Consider the following 20,081-nt stretch of genomic DNA (forward strand, 5'->3'; position numbering starts at 1 on the left):
CTGGTGTAATTTTCTGATTTGTTTTTAATAGAAATACTGGGTCAATTGAGTGGCAGAGTAGCACAGCATGTAGGACTGCTGCCTCACAGCCCCAGCAACCTGGGTTCAATCATGACCTCTGCTGTTCTCTGTGTGGGGTTTGCACATTCTCCCCATGACCACGTGTTTTCCTGGGTACTCTGGTTTCCTTCCACATCCCAAAGACCTGCTGGTGTTAGATTAATTAGCCACAATAATTTTTTGCATAGTGTAGGTGAGTGATAGGAGAATAAAGGGGTGTTATAAGCATGTGAGAGAGAAGAGGCTACAGGAAAATAAGTGGGGTAGTGGGATTGATAAGGTTTCTCTGAGATGTGGCATAGATTCGATGTGGCCAAGTTTGCGGCTGATACAAAGAAAGGTGGAGGGGCAGGTAGTGTTGAGGAAGCAGGGAGTCTGCAGAAGGACTTGGACAGGTTGGGAGAATGGGCAAAAAAGTGGCAGATGCAATACAGCGTAGGGAAGTGTACAGTCATGCATATTGGTAGAAGGAATAAAGGTGTAGACTATTTTCTAAACGGGGAGCGAATTCAGAAATCGGAGGTGCAAAGGGGCTTGGGAGTCCTAGTGCAGGATTCCCTAAAGGTTAACTTGCAGGTTGAGTCAGTAGTAAGGAAGGCAAATGCAATGTTAGCATTCATTTTGAGAGGACTAGAATATAAAAGCAAGGATGTAATGCTGAGGCTTTATAAGGATTTGGTCACACCACATTTGGAGTATTGTGAGCAGTTTTGGGCTGGTATTGGAGAGGGTCCAGAGGAGGTTTACAAGAATGATCCTGGGAATGAAAGGGTTAAGGTACGAGGAGAATTTGATGGCTCTGGGACTGTACTCGCTGAAGTATAGAAAGATGAGGGAGGATCTCATCTACCAAATATTGAAAGGCCTGGATTGAGTGGATGTGGAGAGGATGTTTCCAGTAGTGGGAGAGTCTAGGACCAGAGGGCACAGCCTCAGAATAGAAGGACATCCCTTTAGAACAGAGATGATGGGGAATTTCTTTAGCTAAAGGGTGGTGAATTTGTGGAATTTATTGCCATAGACGGCTGTGGATGCCAAGTCATTTGGTATATTTAAAGTGGAGGTTGATAGGTTCTTGATTAGTAAGGGTGTCAAAGGTTACAGGGAGAAGGCAGGAGAATGGGGTTGTGAGGGAAAAATAAATCAGCCAGGATCAAATGGCAGAGCAGACTCGATGGGCCGAACAGCCTAATTCTGCTCCTATGTCTTATGGTCTTATAATGGGCCAGTTTGTACTGCCCCTGTAGGACAGGGTATCAGGTCTGAAAATTGTGTTGCTGAATTTGATGCACCTTTAGAGGATTAAGAGGAATTTCAGAGAAATTCAGAGGATTGAACACAGCACAGGACCGACCCATATAAACCTACTCATGATCAATCTAACCTTTCCCTCCTACACAGCCCATAGTCCTCCATTTTTATTACATCCATGTGACTATCTAAGAGTCCTTTAAGTGACCCTATTGTATCAGCCTCTACCACCACCCCCAGCAGTGTGCTCCAGGCACCCACTACTCTCTGTGTTAATAAAAAAACACTTACCTCTGACATCTCCCCTAAATTTTCCTCTTCTCACCTTAAACTGATGTCCTCATGTATTGGCCATTGCTGCCCTGGGGAAAAGGTGCTGGCTGCTCACTCTATCTATGCCCCTCATAATCTTATACACCTCTATCAAGTCGCCTCTCATCCTGTGTCGCTCCAAAGAGAAAAGCCCTAGCTCGCTCAACCTTTCCTCATGTCATGTTCTCTGATCCAGGCAGCATCCTGATAAATCTCCTCTGCACCCTCTCTAAGGCTTTCACATACTTCTTATAATGAGGTGACCAGAACTGAACACAATACTTCACGGCTCTTGAACTCAATCCCCTGATTAATGAAGGCCAGCACACCATACGCCTTCTTAACCACCCTATCAACTTGTGCAGCAACTTTGAGGGATCTATGGACCTGGTCCCCAAGATCCCTCTGTTCCTTCACACTGCTAAGAATCCTGCCATTAACCTTGTACTACACTTTCATGTTCATTCTTCCAAAGTGTATCACTTCACACTTTTCCAGATTGAACTCCATCTGCCACTTCTCCACCCAACTCTGCACCCTGTCTATATCCCATCTATATGGCAACCTTCTACACTGTTCACAACACCTCCAACTTTCACTTCATCTGCAGTTTTACTCATCCATCCCTCCACTTCCTCATCCAAGTCATTTATAAAAATCACAAAGAGCAGGGGGTCCTGGAACAGATTTTTGCAGAAAGCCACTTGTCACCGACCTCCAGGCAGAATACTCTCCATCTACTACCACCCTCTGCTTTCTGTGGACAAGTCAATTCTGAATCCATGCAGCCATGTCTCCATGGATCCCATGCCTCATGACTTTCTGGATGACCCTCCCATGGGGAACCTTGTCAAATGCCTTACTGAAGTCCATATACACTGCATCCAACACTCTATTTTCGTCAATTTGTTTTGTCATCCCCTCAAAAAACTCAGGCTCATGAGGCATGACCTGCCCCTCACAAAGCTATGCTGACTATCCCTAATTAGACTATGCTTCTCCAAAGGGTCATAAGTTCTGTCTCTAAGAATCCTCTTCAATAGTTTGCCCACCACTGACATAAGACTCACTGGCCTATAATTCACAGGATTATCCCTATTACTTTCTTGAACAAGTGAACAACATTTTTTCATCCTCCAATCCTCTGGTACCACTCCTGTGGCCAGGGAGGACACAAAGATCATCATCAAGGCACATGTTTCCCCCTTTATCCCTGTGCAGTCCTACTCTCACTCTAGTCATCTTCCTGTTCTTTACATACATGTAAAACACATTGGGGTTTTCCTTAATTCTACTCACCAAGGCCTTCTCATATCCCCTTCTAGCTCTTCTAGGTCCTTTCTTAAGATCCTTCCTGGCTACCTTATAATTCATAAGAACCCTGTCTGATTTTTGCTTCCTAAACCTTAAGTATGCTTCCTCCTTCCTCTTGACTAAATGTTCCACCTCTCTTGTCAACCACAGTTCCTTTACCCAATCATCCTTTCCCTATCTCAATAGAACAAACCTATCCAGAACCCCATGCAAGTGTTCTCTAAACAGCCTCCACATTCCTGAGAGCATCTGTTCCCAATTTATGTTCCCAAGTTCCTGTCTAATACCAGCGTAATTAGCCCTCCCCCAATTAAAAGCTTTCCCATATCATCTTCTCCTATCCTTGTTCATGGCTATGTGAAAGGTCAGGGAGTTATGGCCACTATCTCTGAAATGCTCGCCCACTGAGAGGTCTGTCACCTGACCAGGTTCATTGCCCAGTATTAAATTCAATATGGCCTTTCCTCTCGTCTGCCTGTATGTATACTAGACAGGAATCCTCTTGGACACACCTAACAAATTTTGCCCCATCTCAACCCTTTGCACAAAGGAGGTGCCAATCAATATTTGGGAAGTTGAAGTCACCCATGACAACAACCCTGTTATTTCTGGACCTTTCCAAAATCTGCATACTTACCTGCTTCTCAGTGTCCTGGTGGCTATTGGGGGGGCCTATAGAATACTCCCAATAGAGTGATTGCTCCCTTCCTGTTTCTGACTTCTACCCACACCGACTCAGTAGATGATCCCTCTACTACATCCTCTCTGATTAGCAATGCCATCCCCACCCCCACCCCCTCCTTTACCTCCCTCCCTATCCCTTTTGAAACGTATAAACCCCAGAACGTCAAGCAGTCCATCCTGCCCTTGTGACAGCCTAGTCTCTGTAATAGCCACAACAGAGTAATTCCTCGTGCTGATCCATACTCTAAGTTCATTACCCTTATTCTTAATACTTCTCGCATTAAATTAAACACATTTCAACCCATCCAACTGACTGCATTTATGCCCTATTCACTGCCTGTCCTTCCCCACAGTCTCTCCGCACATCACATCTACCTTTACACCAACTGCTCCATCATCTGACCTAACACTCTGGTTCCCATCCCCCTGCCAACCTCGTTTAAATCCTCCCCAACAGCTCTAGCAAAACTGCCCACCAGGACATTGGTCCCTCTCGAATTCAGGTGTAACCTGTTCCTTTTGTACAGATCATACCTTCCCCAGAACAGATTCCAGTGATCCAAAAAACTGAAACCCTGCCCCCTGCACCAACTCTTCAGCCACACATTTGTCTGCCATATCTTCCTATTCTTACCCTCACTGGCATGTGGCACTGGTACCCAGGAAGGATGTCAATGGTACTTTAAGGTAGCTCTAGGTGGCTTATGCCTGATCTGCTGATTGATATTTGGAAAAGAGTACCTTGACCAGCATTCCTTAATTGGATAGCAAATGGCTGATGGATATCTATAGATGAATACAACGCCAGACCCCGTAAAATGGATCTTTCATTTGTATCTGGAGAGTTCCTCCTTTCCCCCAACTTCACTCAGCAAAGGAGTCCTGTATTTCTCACTCCCCTTTCTTCATCAGTATGGCCTTTCCATAGTAGGAGGATATATAGGAAAAAGGATATCATTCCTCTTCTATGTGCTTGGTTTGGTGGTTGTGCAGTGGGCTCCACTAGTTTGTGACCATTAATCTTTCACATTCAATATTCAAAGAAAGAAAGAAATGATTGAGGGTAGTTAAAATTGAAGGGGCGTTCAAAAACCCTATTAATTTTTTTTACAGAATTTCCCCCACGTAACATGGAAACTGGACTCAAGAGAAATGCCCACACTGTTTAAAGTGTGTCTGTGGTTTGGAAAAAACAGAAAAGGCAGCAGTGCACGCAAAATAATTTTGAAACTGATGCAAGTGTTGGTGGTGTGAACAACTGTCCACCACTGACCTTAAATGATGCCCACAACTGATGGAGTCAGAGCTAAGTTTAAAATCAGGAGTGGGATAAAGCTTCACAACGTGCTCTGCTTCTCACTAAACAATCTTCCAACCCACAAGGAAAAAAGGTACAAGCAGATCACCACAGGGTTACTCATGAATGGGGGCAACCTCTTTGTAGCAGACTGCTTCCTGTTGTACAGTTTGAATACATGCATATAATGTATGTGGTTGCTTTTGCAAAGGAAAAGTGAACTATATAGTGACATCAGCTTTAACCAATATTGTGATTAGAGCCTCAATTCTTGGGTTGTTGGCCTGGGAGTATTTTGAGATGATTATTGTTGCTTGTCCATATTTCTAAAGCATGTAGGAGGGTAGATTTCACTGCTGTTTGATAGTTTTATGACTTCTGTGCCACATTTTTGGTCTTATTCTTGTAGAGGTGTCTCCCTGCTCCCTGTTGCAAGGAAAGTCTTTACATGGATACTCCTCTGAGTGGCCAAAGAGTTCCTTCCAGATTTGCAGTACAGATTTTACCAAGGAGTTCGATGGACATGATTCTCAGCAAATGCCAAATCCAAGACACAACAACTTCTGCACGTGGCCTTTTTCTCAGCAACTCTGGTCACATTGCAGAATCTCTTTGATGTAGTCACACAGTGATTCTGTCTCTGTCACTTTCATGGCTTCAGTTGCATAAACAAATTGAGCCTGTTCTTCGTAGCTTACTAAAGATTAAAGAAGAGCAAGGCTTTCTAAAGATTAAAATGAAATTTTGCAGTTGTCACTGTGAGGATGAACAGCATCTGTGCAACTGGTTACATGGACAGTCATACTGTATCAGGAACATCATAAACTAAATTTGTATTTCCATAGTGCCTTTTCATGAAATCAGTTCACCTCCAAGTGCTGGACATCCAATGAAACACTTTCAACCTGAGTCATTGCTGTGCCATAGGAAATTTCACAAGCAGAATGTGATTATGACCAGATTATTTGACTGAGGGATAAACATTGGCCAGGATGCCGTGCATGAATTACTGCCAGGATAGTTTTAATGCCGATTCTTTAGAGAGCAGCCTGCATCTCTGGAAGGACAGCCCTCTCTCAGTTCCCTCAGTACCACATGGGAGTGAAGGCGGAGATATTTGTGCCCTATTTCCTAGAATGGAGCTTTGTATCCATGACCTTCTGACAAACGGTTAAGAGTTTGATGGGCTAAGCTACAGACTTGGGAGAAGTGAGAAAGGGAAAATCTATTCAGATGATATTTTTCAGTAAAAATACAGCCTTGTGATGTGAAATTCAATTAGAAACACAAAAAGGGGAAGCTTAAAGATTAGGCTTTGGCTTATAAGAAGTAAGCATGTGCAAAAATACTTTGGTTCCGTAATCGAGTGTATAGGTATTGTCTGAGAAATATTCTAGTAAGTGACTAATTGCAAAGTCCTAGGAAGGAAAATCACATCCATAGAATAAATAGAGAATTTACATTGAGCAAATGAATACATTTTTTCTATAAATGTTAAAATCTATTATTAATAAAGACGCTTCCTACTAAGAACTGGAGCAATGCCAAAGGTTAGATTCAAGGAGCTGAAACTTTTTATTGGAACAATGAAAGTTAAGATTTTTTTTAAGAAAAGTTTTTTTTTGAAAAAGTGCGTTTATCTTGCACCTTCAGATATTTCAAATTGTTTTTGGTCCAATGAAGTACCTTCTGAAATATAGTGAAGAAAATAAAGTACTCAGTTAGGTCAAGGGAGTCTCCTATAAAACCAATGCAATGACAACCAGCTCATTCATTTTATTAGGTCAAGGGAGTCTCCTATAAAACCAATGCAATGACAACCAGCTCATTCATTTTAGTGTGCTGAGTGGCGGATAAATGTTGGTGAGGACATTGGGAACAATCCCATTTCCTTTTTCAAATACTGCTTTGGGTTCTTTCATGTTCACTTAGGGAAGCAGATGGAACCTGTTTAACATTTCAGCTGAAAACGGTACTACTGACAATGTAGCACTTCATAGCAGGTCAACCCAGTTTTTGTGATCAGTCGTGTGGACTGGGACTTGAACACCACAATCTTCTGGTTTGGAGGCAACTGAACAACAAGTATAATCAATGAGTAATGAAAGATTGTTTTTATTGGTTGTGAATCAGGGATAGGAGGCATAGATTTAGAAATATTACTAGACGAACAAAAGGTGAAGTTAGAATACTATTCTGACAGACTTATTAGGATGCAGAGAAAAGCTGGTTTTGAGGGGCTGGGAATAGAACTTGGGAAGATAAAATGAGCAGCAATGTTGGGAACAACGATGAATAGCAATAATGTGAAGCATTTAAAATGGGGTTCAACAGAGCGCCAGAACAGTATATTTTGCTGATAGGAAAAAACAAACTTAAAGACACATGAGATGAGAGATAAGGGGGTAACTGGGGGTAATGAAACAGGTGTTTATTAGTACACAGGCAGTAGAGGAGGGCATAATAAGAGGGAATAGGAAGGGTTTAGGAGAGATGCAAAAAATAAAACTAGGAAGCAAAGTAATTATGAAATTAAATTATCAAGGGATATAAAACATATTACTGAAATATGAAAGGAAGGTTGGGATGGAAGTAGGGGCATTTAGAGTTAGATGGTATCAGAGGTAATGTGAGGAAGATGGCAGAATTGTTAAATCATTATTTTGCAGCAGTATCTGTCAGGGAGACCATAAGGTACGGGAGCAGAATTACACCATTCAGCCCATTGAGTCTGCTCCGCCATTCAATCATGGCTGATTTTTTTTCAACCTCATTCCTCCTTCTCTCTGTAACCCTTAAATTCCTCACCAATCAGATATCTATCAATCTTTGCTTTAAATACACCCAATGACAACCCTCTATGGCATTGAATTCCACAGATTAACCACCCTGTGGCTGAGGGAATTCCTCCTCATCTCAGTTTTAAAGGGACGTCCCTTTATTCTGAGGCTGTGCCCATGGATCCTTTACTCTCCTCCTAATGGAAACAACCTCTCCATGTCCACGCTCATCCAGGGAGGATGATTTTGAATGTTGAAGTGAACAATGTGACCCATTCCACTCTGACAGCTGAATTTTTCCTTTTAAACTGTTCCAATAGAGCTCAAAATAAACTGCAAGAACGCATGCCATCTTCTGACCTGGCCACACTTTTCTGTTTGTGTTAGAATTGGCCAGTTCTGATAAAATTTCGTCAATCTCTAATATTAACTCTTCTTTCCCCTCTCTACAGATGTGTTCTGATCTGCTGGGTATTCCAGGATTCTCTGTTTTATATCAGATTTCTAGCATCCACACTACTTTGTATGTCATAGTTCCAGAACATCTTTCTCCCTCCTTCCCTCTTTTTATTCGTCTTCTTTGATTCACATTTCTAGAAAGATAAACAACCCTTCACCATTCTCTCTCAACTGGCACTACCATCAATTGTGTCATTCAGTCTTACTTACAAACAAGAACTAGAATAGCCACCTGGTATGTTCATCCTGCCTCGTTATCCAACAAGCTCACGGCTGATCTGATTGTAACCTCGACTCTGCAATCCTACCAATCCCACTGTAATTTTTCACCACCATGCTTATTAAACATCCATCTAACGCTACCGTAAAAATATTCAAAGACCCTTCTACACGTCTTTGAGAACGTTCCAAAGCCTCACAACCTTAGAGAAAGAATTTCAGCCTCATCTCTGTTTTAAATGGGTGATGCCTTATTGTTAGACTGTAGCCCTGTGCTTCTCGATTCCCCACAAGAGAAAACATTATTTCCATATCCACCCTGTCAAGGCCTCTTATGTTCAGTCAAGTTGTCTTTCACTCTTTCAAGCTCCAGCAGATACAAGCCTGCCTAAAATTTCCCAATAAAACAACATGCTCATTCCAGATATTAGTCAAGTAAACTCTCTCTTAACAGCTTCCAACTCATGTATACCCTTTTACCTTTTCCCTTGCAACCACGCAGGGCCCCAAAGAGTCCTTCTGAGGGAAGTAGTAATTCACATACAGTTCTTCTAATTTAGAGTCGTAGAAATATACAGCAAGGAAGCAGGCCCTTTGACCCAACTCGTCCATGCTGACTAAGATGTCTATCCAAGGCAGTCCAAGTTGCCTCTGTTTGGCCCTCATCCATGTACGTGTCTAAATGTCTTTTAAACATTGTAATTGTGCCTGTCTCTACAGCTTCCTCTGACAGCTCGTTCCATAGATCCACCATCCTCTGTGTGAAAAAGTTTCCTCTCATGTCCCTGTTAAATCTTTCCCCTCTCACCTTAAACCTGTGTTCTTTAGTTTTAGACTCCACTACCCTGAGGAAAAAAAAGCTGTGGCCCTCCACCTTATCTATGCCCCTCATGATTTTTATATACCTCTATAAGGTCACCCCTCAGCCTCCTATGCTCCAGGGAAAAATGTCCCAGCCTGTCCCAATAATTCAAGCCCCCTAGTCCCGGTAACGTCCTTGTGAATATTTTCTGCACCCTTTCCAGCTTAATGACATCCTTCCTGTAGCTGAGCGAACAGAACTGCACACAATATTCCAAGTGCAGTCTCTCCAATAACTTGTACAGTTGCAATGTGACATCTCAACTCCTGTACTCAATGCCCTGACTGATGAAGGCAAGCATGCCAAATGCCTTCTTCACCACCCTGTTTACCTGTGTTGACACTTTCAGGGAACTATGTACCTGTATCCCTAGGTCTCTTTTCTATAATGATCTTCAGGGCTCTACTATTTACTATGCAAGTCCTGCCTCATTTTAACTGACCAAAATGCAACACCTCACATTTATCTGAGTTAAGTTACATCTGCTATCCCACTTCCCCAGTTCATAAAGATCCTAAAGTAATCTTGGATGACTTTCTTCACTGTCGGCTTCACCACCAATTTTGATGTCAACTGCAAACTGTTAACAACGTCGTCATTCAAATCATTAATTTTGTGTATCAATTTGATATTCACAATGTAAACCACTCTATATTGGAGAAACCAAATGTAGTGTTGGTGACAGCTTTGCAGAATACCTCCGTTCAGATTGCATAAGCTTCCAATCACCTGTCACTTTATTCTCTCTCCTACTCCCACACTGATCTCTCTGAATTCAGTCTTCTGCATTGTACCAGTGATGCCCAATGTAAGTTTGAGGAACAGCACCCCATCTGCTCTCTGGGTATGTTGAAACCCTTGGGACTTAAAATTGGATGCAACTATTTCAGGTAACCAGCTCTTTTCTCACTCCAGGGATGAGACAGAACCTGTCTTTTTCAATTTGTTTCTTTATTCTTCCCTGCCTCAATCAGTCAGTTTTTTAAAGTAATTGTCATCTCAACAAACTTGGTCTGCACCTCTCCCAGACACTGTTCTCTGCACATTCTTTCTGCCACCTAACACAGGCTTATTTCTTCACTTTCAGTTCTGATGAAGGGTCCTTGATCTGAAACGTTGTCATTGTTCCTCCCCCCACTGATGCTCCCCAACCCGTAACATGCTTCCGGCACTTTCTATTTTCTGTCATTTTAAATGATAATTTACTGCCAGCTTTTCTAATTACTTACTGTAGCTACAGAGGGGTCTTTTATAAATCGCTCATTCCAGTCTATTTTGGTGTCCACCCTATCACAGACATTCCCTTTGTTCTTTCTAGCCCTTGCACTTCTCTAGAATTTAAAATATGTTTGATCACCTGAGACTGTCAATATAAAGGGGTCACCTAGAAAACTAACAAGGAATTCAGAGGAAACTTCTCTACCAAATGAGCTGTGAGAATATGTAACTTGCTCCCACAGGGAGTGCTTGAGGTGAATAGTTTGGATATATTCAAAGTTGAGTTTATTGTCATATGCACAGGTGCAATGAAAAGCTTACTTGCAGCAGCATCACAGGCACGTAGCATTAAAGAGAGAAAGGAGTAGAAGGTGATGCTGATAAATTTAGATGAGGAAGGATCAGAGGAGACTTGAGTGGAGCATAGGTGATGTTATAGTCTCTTCCTTAACTTAAAATAGGACTCAATTTGTATTGGACAATAGCGTGAAAGATAGGGGGAAAAGGTTGGAAAGAGGAGATATATCCAACTGAAGAGCGAGTTATTTGCACTGATCTGAATGAACGCTTTCTGTGCTCTCATTTAGTTCATACTCTGATTCTGAGATCAAACTCAGAAGCCCGAGTATTTACAGTTGAAGTCGGGAGGACTTCTGCCTCCAATCATCTCACAAAGGAAAGTTCAAGGCGTATCTGGGCAGATCTGGGTGAGGCACTACAGGTTGTCCTGCTTATTCCTGAGCAGAGATTACATGGGAGCCTTATGATCCCATAGCAACATCATTTTCATCTCAACCAGGGGCTTAAAGTATAAAATCACTACTGAGTCTGGCAGGGCATTTAGAAGGAACTTCTGTAACCACAGTGGTTAGAGTGTAGAGCTCGCTACCACAGAGAATAATTGAGGTGAATTATATAGAGAATAATTGAGGTGAGTTAAAGGGAAGCTAGATCTGTGTGTGAGGGAGAAAGGAATAGAAAGTTGTGCTGACCGAGTCAAATGAAGAAGAGAGGGAGGAAGCTTGTGTGAAGCACATACATCAGTATTGGACTTGTTGGATGGAGTAACCTGTTTCTATGCTGTATGCACAAACTTCCTGATTGACACAGGTTGGCCATCCATTGGCCCAAAGGAACAAGCATGATTGAATTGAGGCAAGGATGAATGCAGTGTTTGTGCTTTATTTTAACTCCAGCCCCTCCCAGTGTCTGTGTGATGGAGAGATGTTATAAAGTTCCAACCAACTTGCAATACAATCGCATGAGCTATGGGCCGCAAACTTGCAAACCTTTGGCTTCTTGAAATTAACAAAAGTGAATTGCTCCAAAATTCTTATTTCTTCCTGAATTAAACTATTTTTTCAGAAGGCAGCTTTTTTTAAATAACTAAGCCTTCACTGCTAACCAAAATGTTACACTAAAGATTTAAAGATTATGTTACTCGGTGTTTTTGACTTAATTTTATAATGGGAATGGAGAAGACAGTGGGGTGGGGGGAGGAGAGATGAACATTGAACTCCTTCAATGCAGTAGTCAGAGATTCTCCAGGGGCCTTTTTACACTGTTGCTCAGCTGCTGGGTCAGAATGGCTGGGAAGTGGTAGATAGTGAGAAGCAGTGGAATTTCAGTAAGAGTCTGCCAGTTGACATCAAAAGGAACAGTCACCATCAACAAGGTAAGCTGTGAAAAGCAGGTTTTCGTCAGTGAGGAGCAACATTCTGCTGGGATTCAGCCCTACCCCAATCATCAAGGCTGCAGAAGTGAAAATAATCATCTTCCTGCCATCTTCATTTGGCAAAGTGCCATACCTTTCATACTCAGTGAAAATCACAGGAGGAGCCTGATCATGTAAGGAGTTTGATCAATATATTCAAAGAATCTGGATTCAAATATAAATGCTCAATAGGTCAGGTCATCTGTGGAGAGAGAAACAGAGTTAACATTTCAGGTCTATGATCTTCCATTGGAATGCTACTGTGTCTATGAGTTCCGATGAAAGATCATCAACATGGGACATTAATTCTGTTTTTGACTGCACAGCATTTCTGCTTTTACAGCATCTGCAATTTCTTGTTTATCCCCCTGTAAATTCAGGTAGACTTCCTTGTTATCTGGTCAGAATAGCAGGTTAAAATAGAGGGCAGCGGGAAGTTAGTGGGTTGGTGACCAGGCTGATTTTACCAGATGGGTAGGGTTAAAATTACACCTTTGATCGCTGACCAAAATGTTGCACTAAAAATTTAAAGATTACATGTTACTCAGTGTTTTTGACTTAATTTTATGTCATGCTTTTTGTAAAGTATTTGTAACAGTTGTTTTGTAATGGTGCAATATTTTTCATAGATTAGTTATTAAATATAAATTTGAAATGAAGAGGAAAAGTGATTGTATTTGTTCAGTTTGGCTACACAGGCCACAAAAAAAGTAAGAGAATTACTGATAATATCTTAAAAGTACCTCAAGTGTATTAAGCTGTTGAAAACAGTAAGTTCACAGTGATTTATTCAATGATGCCCGAAGTGTTTGAAACAGCGTGTGCTATTTAATCACTTTAGAAATAATGCAGTTAGTAGAGGATGGAGGCACCTGCCAATCATGGTGACTTCTCTTCCCAGTTCTGCACCTTGACCTTGAGTCCCCAAGGATTGCTCCTTGGCCTGTCATTTTATATGACATTGCCTGAAAGCACAAGCTCAGATTCCACAAAAAACTCATGATATTGAGGTCATAACACCTCTATGACCTCTCCATTGCCTTTGCTGCTTTTGAATCATGCAATATTAGGATGTGCGGTGATTTTCACTGTTAAATATTGCAAAGGCTAAAGCCATTGTCTTTTGACATTTGCTGCAATTTCCATTTAAAAGCCAATTACTTCATCCCTATTGAGCCATCATACATTCAAATGTTTTATCCATAAACTCTAGAATTCTCTTCAGAAGTTTTTCTTCTTTCAAACTCTCCTTAAAAGCAACCTGTTTTACCAAACTTTTGTCTAATTTCTCACCTCAAAATTGTACATTCCTGTGAAGCATCTTGGGATGTTTTGCTTTGTTAATGGTGCTTTATAAATCATAGTTGTTTTTGACGGCATATCAGTGAAATTACTACATTGTTAGGAGTGCATGTGCTCTCTTGTGAAAGTTGTGAAATTCCGAACCAACTTCATTATGTTTCAAAGAATGCTGTTTTGCGTCTTTCTCAGTACTCCTTTGGAAATACCCAATGTTTAGTTTCTATAAGGAAGAAATTATAATTGGGTAGTGTGACTATGTAGGGAAAATGTCTAAAATAAAAGAGCTTATAATTCTTCATTTAGTATAGGATCTCCCAAAAATTCTGTTTTGGGGAAAATAATCACTAGTGTTTTGAAATACAAAACCATTAACTGAGGATTGATCTTTATTTCCTATAAATTTATTTTTGTCACAAACTTTATGGTTACCAAGATGCTGCAGGAGAAACTTGTGGAGCATGTTTGCCTGTAGGGGAAAAAAAGGCCCTTGGAGAGTGCTTTATCAGGATGTTAACAAGGATGCGGGACTTGTGTAAGGAGATATTAAAAAAGTTAGGATTGTTTTCTTTGGAACAGAAGGTTAAGAGGTGAGCTAAGAGGTACTCAAATCAGCCAAAGGTTTAGATGTGAGTAGAAAGAAAGAAATACTATTTTCTCTGACACATCGACTGACCAATAAGGGTCATAAATTCAAAATCAGTGGCAGATGATCTAGGAAGATGAGGAGAAATGTCTTTCACTTTAATGGTTGGGATCTGGAACTATTTTTCTGATAGGATTGGGGAAGTTGATTCTATGAATAATTTTAAGAAGGAAATCAGAATGAGGAATACAGAACATGAAAGTTTACTGACAAGTGTGGGACAGCTCTACAAAGACTCAACAGAAGCACTAAAGGTCAAATACCCTCCTCCAATTATGTGATTTTTAAATTGCATGATTATTTACAACTATACTACGGTGATACATCTGGCTATACAACAAAGGTTTAAAGTAACTGAGTTCTCACTATTGAGTTCTGATGAATGATCTTTGAAATATTAATTCTATTTCTCTTTTCACAGACGCTCCCTTATCTGCAGAGTGTTTCCAGCATTTAGTTTTTGTCTGATATTACATTCATGTACCAAAAACGGGTTTAGTTTTATGACCAGTGTTTGTAAAAGATAATAACCCCATTCCATAACTCAGGGTTGATGGCAGTTTAGTATTTAGAGTGGGCAGCCTCTAATGGGCCTGATGTTCAATAAACCGATTCTCCTTATTCTGAGATTTTCCTGGATGTCCCATCCACCATAAACTTAAACTCATTCAAAGTCTGCTGCCCAGACCCTAATTTGCACTATGCCTCATTCAACCATCACCGTTGGGTCTAGTAATCTACACTGGCTACCAGTTAAGTCTCCCCTCCATCCCCATTTCTTCTTCACCTCCACAACCCTCCAAGTTCTGTGTGCTTCTCAAGCCCTGTCATGTTGCACATCTGATTTTCAGTAGTCCATTCTCAATGGCCTTGCCTTCAATTGACTAGCCCCTAATCTTTGTGGCGTTCCCTCCCTAAATTTCTCTACCTCAGTACTTTCCTGCTTTTTAGGTGTACCTTAAACCTGCTTTCTTGTCCAGGCTTTTGGTTATCTCTATTATTTCCTTGTGTTAAGAATGCTGCTTAAGTACAATATTCTGAGCAAAATTCAGTGACAAGGTGTAAGAGGTTAATTGTATATACAATGCACAAAAGGATTGCCTATCAGAAAAAGCTTACTGCATCAGACTGCAAACAGGAAACCATAAGACGTTATCTGTTTTGACTATGAACCACTTCCTGACAAGCTTTGGACGCTGAACTATATATGCACTGTGCAAAGTCTGAGAATTGAAGCAGTCAGTTAGAATTCATACATCACCAGACCAGCCAAAGAAGTGACTGTTTCCATGCTGTATTACTCTATGGATCTCTGTAGAGAGCCAAACATGGCTTCCTGGATTATGATTTAAATTCCATTGACAAAACACTTGTATGCATTTAGAGAGAAAGTTTTGAGTGTAAATATCTATTTTGAGTATAATTTTCTCCATGCTGTCATCATGATAATTGTAATCTCGGTGTTATGTTTTGCCTTGGTGTCTTGGATGGCTATAACACTATCTTTAGTTGTAAGCTGAAATGTGCTTGATGCAAATGGTGTACTGATTTGATGATATGTATCTGTATAAGTAGAAATGAATAGGACACTGGTTTCTCCACTGAGCAACTACGAATATGACTAGTTTTGCCTATCCACTTCAATACCCTTTTCCATTTTAGAGTTAGAGAGAGACAGCACAGAAACATGCTCTTGGCCCACCAAGTCTGCGGTGAGCAAGAATTCATTTTGTTGAAATGAATTTTGTTGACATGCACATGCACACACAGACACAAACAGACTCTCAGAGAGAGAGAGAGAGAGAGAGAGAGAGACACACACACACAGCAAGAAATAGTATTGCAGCATGTGACAGTATAAGCTTTTCCTTAGCTGTGATATAGAACATGTTAAAAGTAAGGTTGCAGCAGAGATGGGAGGGGAGAGGGACAGCAAATGAAGAAGATGAAGGGGCTGACAAAGAGGGAAAGGGCACTGGGGGGGGGGGGGGGGGGAAGGTGGGAAGAGATGATGAGGAGAACAAGCAGGAAGGGAGAGATGGCTGCCAAGGAAGATGAAGGGAGAAGGTGGGAAATAGGGGCATCTGAGAGGGAATTGGGGAGGGAGGTGAGAGGTAGGAATTGAGCGAAGGAAGAGATTATAGGAGGGTGGATGGACTTTAAGTGGGAGGGGAGTTGAGAGTGGGAGGCCGTGGAAGAGAGTTGGGAAAGAGTATGTCTATTTTTGTCCGTATGTCTGTTTGGACGCAGTGTGTGAATATGTTAGTCCATGCATATTTGCATGTTAAGTCCACACAGCAGAACCTGTTCCTCAATTATCTTGCACCTCCCTGGCATTGCACCAAGACGCAAATCTATCAAGGTTATGTAGGAGCTGGAGTGCAGCGGTCACCCCACTTTAAAAGAATTCAGAGGCATCTTCCACTTTGTGGAAATCTTCCTTGATTCAGATGGACTGCCTAAAAAGAGTAATCTCCGTCCTGATCTAACTGCTTGAAGCATAGGTTTCTGGGGTTGAAATTCAAGTGCCCATACTGTCAGGTGCTTTTCAGAAAGTCCTTGATTTGTCCAGGACTTGTTCACTTGCACAAAATTCACACAATTTCCCATCATGATGGAAGAAAAGCCTTGAAACTTCATGGAAGTTTCATTAGCCTCTACCTGTGTCCGCTTGCCACCGGCAAATAGACAAGCAAACTTGGATGTAAACAAAAGTATCCATCTCACCTACTCTCAAAAGGGAAAACCAAATTGGGGTGAATGCATGGAATCAACACTATGGGTGGATTTAAGTGTCATCGCTCAGCAAACATGGGATATCTTTGGCAGCCCTTTAAAAATGGAACATCACCTGTCTGGCATATTCATAACCCTTCTGCTTCGTAATTATTTGAACTTAGCATTTCAGTCAACTTGTTTAGTTAATGGTGATTGAAAGGTTCATAAAAGATGCTCAACAATGACCTTTGCTTTAAATAATAGATTTCTGATCTGTTTATAATTAGACAAATTTATCCTTGGTGGTTTCCCTTCCTGAATGAGCACACAAATACAAACTGACCAAGGAATCACATGGGAGCAATCAGATGTTAAGGAAAATGAAAAGCTAAATTTGCAATACCATTTTCAGATCGAGGCAGATAGCAGATATTTTTTCCCTGTATTTCTTCTTTCTCACTTCTGATGCTGTAAATGGAAATCAGCAACCTTAAATCAAAATTAAGTAAAGAAACAAAATATTGGAAACAAATGACATCAAGCACTTGCAAAAGGAAGGCAATTATCAGGCAATCTATCTGTGGGATGTTTCTGTCCACAACCCAGACAAGCCCTTATTTGAAAACTGTGAACTGCAATTACAGTTATGTATATGAAAGACTACAAGACATTAGAGGGATTTACTTGATGAATTATGAATAACTTCACTCTGAATTTTATGGTAGTAATGGTTTGGCAGAATAAGGATTTTTATCATGTATCAGCCTTGTACCAGGGCTTTGCACAGGGCTTTGCATTAAGCCTATTTGGACAAACCTAGATTCAAAGATGATGGGTTTAAAACATTTCAGACTTTTCAGACTGAAAATCATTGGAGCTTTTGTAGCTTGCTCTGTTTTCAAAATAGTGTTATCTGAATAGATCAGAAAATTGGTGTCTCTTGCCCTCTAGCGTTTATGTTGAAAACATCATTCTCATTAAAGGATGTTTTGGTCTGGATGATTAACATCGTGGTGTTATATTTGTGGGTAGATTAGATCTGCAAATCTGCTTGTCTATTAATTTGAGGCTAACAATGAATTTTCAAATGTAAAAGAATGTAATGTAAAACAAAGCTAAGTGTACACCATGTGAATCTCTATTGTTAAAAGGTATACTTGTGTGTTTTACATAAAGTGTTATAACTTATTACCTCTGTTTTGTACCTGCAGCTAGCTTACAGTTTTAGGACGTGTCCTTTCTGATTCCTCTCCACCCCTCCTCAATCTCTGCAACTTAAAATATATATGTTTTTTCCACTTTCCAGTTCTGAAAGCAATTGAAAGGGTTGGTACTGTGAGGGCTGGGACAAGCAGTGTGGCAGCTCTGTGCTGAGATTTGGTGCTCAACACTGCAACCTGGGAGGCTTGGTGAGTATGGTCCATTCCTGGGCACTGGCAGCATCTGCTCCATCTGTTGTCTGACTGCCTGGATATGTGGCCTCTCATTGCTTCCTATTGGACATGATGGAAGCTGCAGTCTCCTCTGTTTGTTTGGCTGCTCATTTCTCTCCAGGCTAGAGATTTCTAAATGGTAACAAGCTCATGGCCAGTAACCAGCATTGGGCAGATGTAGAGGTGGAAACGGTAGTTTCCATCACATCCAACAGGATCTCAGATCTAGGTCAGCTGTCAGCACATGAATTAGTTGTTCTCTGTCCCCATCAACAACCTTCACACTTTATGCCATCCAGGCTACTGCCTGAGCTGCACACATCAGTCAGTGCTAGATAGCTGCACTGCTCTCCGTGACCCGCCCTACACTAGCTTATCCAAACCGAATTCACCCCAGTTTCCTGGCACCCAGCATAGCAGTGAACACTCTGAGTAGATGTCTCTTTAAAAGTACAGGGGAAGTATGTACCTGTGGGAGTTGAATTAGAGAACTGAGAGTGCTATAACAAATCAGTGTATATACTGTATATATTTTTTTAATGGCACTGTAAACATTGCTTTGTCATTGGAGGAAAATTGCTGCATAATGAAGGGAAAATCATGTTTGACGAATTTGCTAGAGTTCTTTGAGGATGTCACAAATGGAAAGGATAAGGTAAACATAGAACAGTACAGCACTGGACAGGCCATTCAGCCCATGGTGTTGTGCCGATGACAAGGTGAACCAATAGATGGTAGTGTATTGGATTTCCAGAAGGCATTCAATAAGGTGCTACATGAAAAATTACTGCACAAGCATACTGTATATAGTTGAGGGTGATATATATTAGCATGGATAAAGGTGGTAAACTAACAGGTGATAAGATAAATGGGTCATTTAAAGACTGGCAATCAGTAACTAATGGGTGACTCATTGATCAAGTATTTATGTTCTGTATCTATGACTTGGATGAAGGGACAGGGGGTGCCAAAGTGAAATTTTATGATACAAAGATAAGTGGGTTGACAAGTTGTGAGGAAGAAATAAAAAAACTTGCAAAAGGATATACAAAGGTTATGTGACTGTGCAAGAAGTTGGTGGATGGAGCATAACGTAGGAAAATGAGAGGTTATCCACTTTGGAAGAAAGAATGAACAAATATTTAAACTGAGTGAGACTATAAAATGTTGCAGTACAGAAGGGTCTGAGGGGTCCTAGTACATGACACAAAAAAATTGCATGCTGATACAACAAGTAATTAGAAAGACTATGGGCTGTAGAAGTAGCAAGTCTCGCATGTGTGCCCCCACTGCACTCCTGACTTGAGCCTGGTAGATGGTGAACAGGCTTTGGGGAGTTAGGTTGTCTCTTGCCCATACCTGTTGGGAATAGTGTGGCTGACATCTCCCTGGGTTGGAGGAACAGGTTAACATGGGAGAGGATGGGACATTACAAGAGGTGTTGGGAAGACTTGAAGAGATTTTCAAAGATGAGCTGAGCACATTGAAGGGCACCCAAGACAAAAACTGAGCTAAAGGCATATCAGGGGTTGTTGAATTATTATAAATTCCTGCTGAGTCTACCAATGCCGTTAGCTCTAATTGTACCAATTGCTGTGAAAGGATATGAATTGGTGGTGGACTGAAGATCAAAAAAAGGTTTCTGTGCATTCAAAAGAACTGCTACTGATGTACCAGTCAACTACTCAACACAGTATTAAACATATCTTGTGATGCATCATCAAATGATGCCATATGTTGTTCTGGAAAGAAAAGCAGAGAGGAGCTGCTCCCAGCTCAGTAAAGAAGGTTTAGCTGTTATGCTTGGAGCGCAAT

Source organism: Pristis pectinata, chromosome 27 (genome assembly GCF_009764475.1).
Source record: "Pristis pectinata isolate sPriPec2 chromosome 27, sPriPec2.1.pri, whole genome shotgun sequence".
Classification (NCBI taxonomy): Eukaryota; Metazoa; Chordata; class Chondrichthyes; order Rhinopristiformes; family Pristidae; genus Pristis; species Pristis pectinata.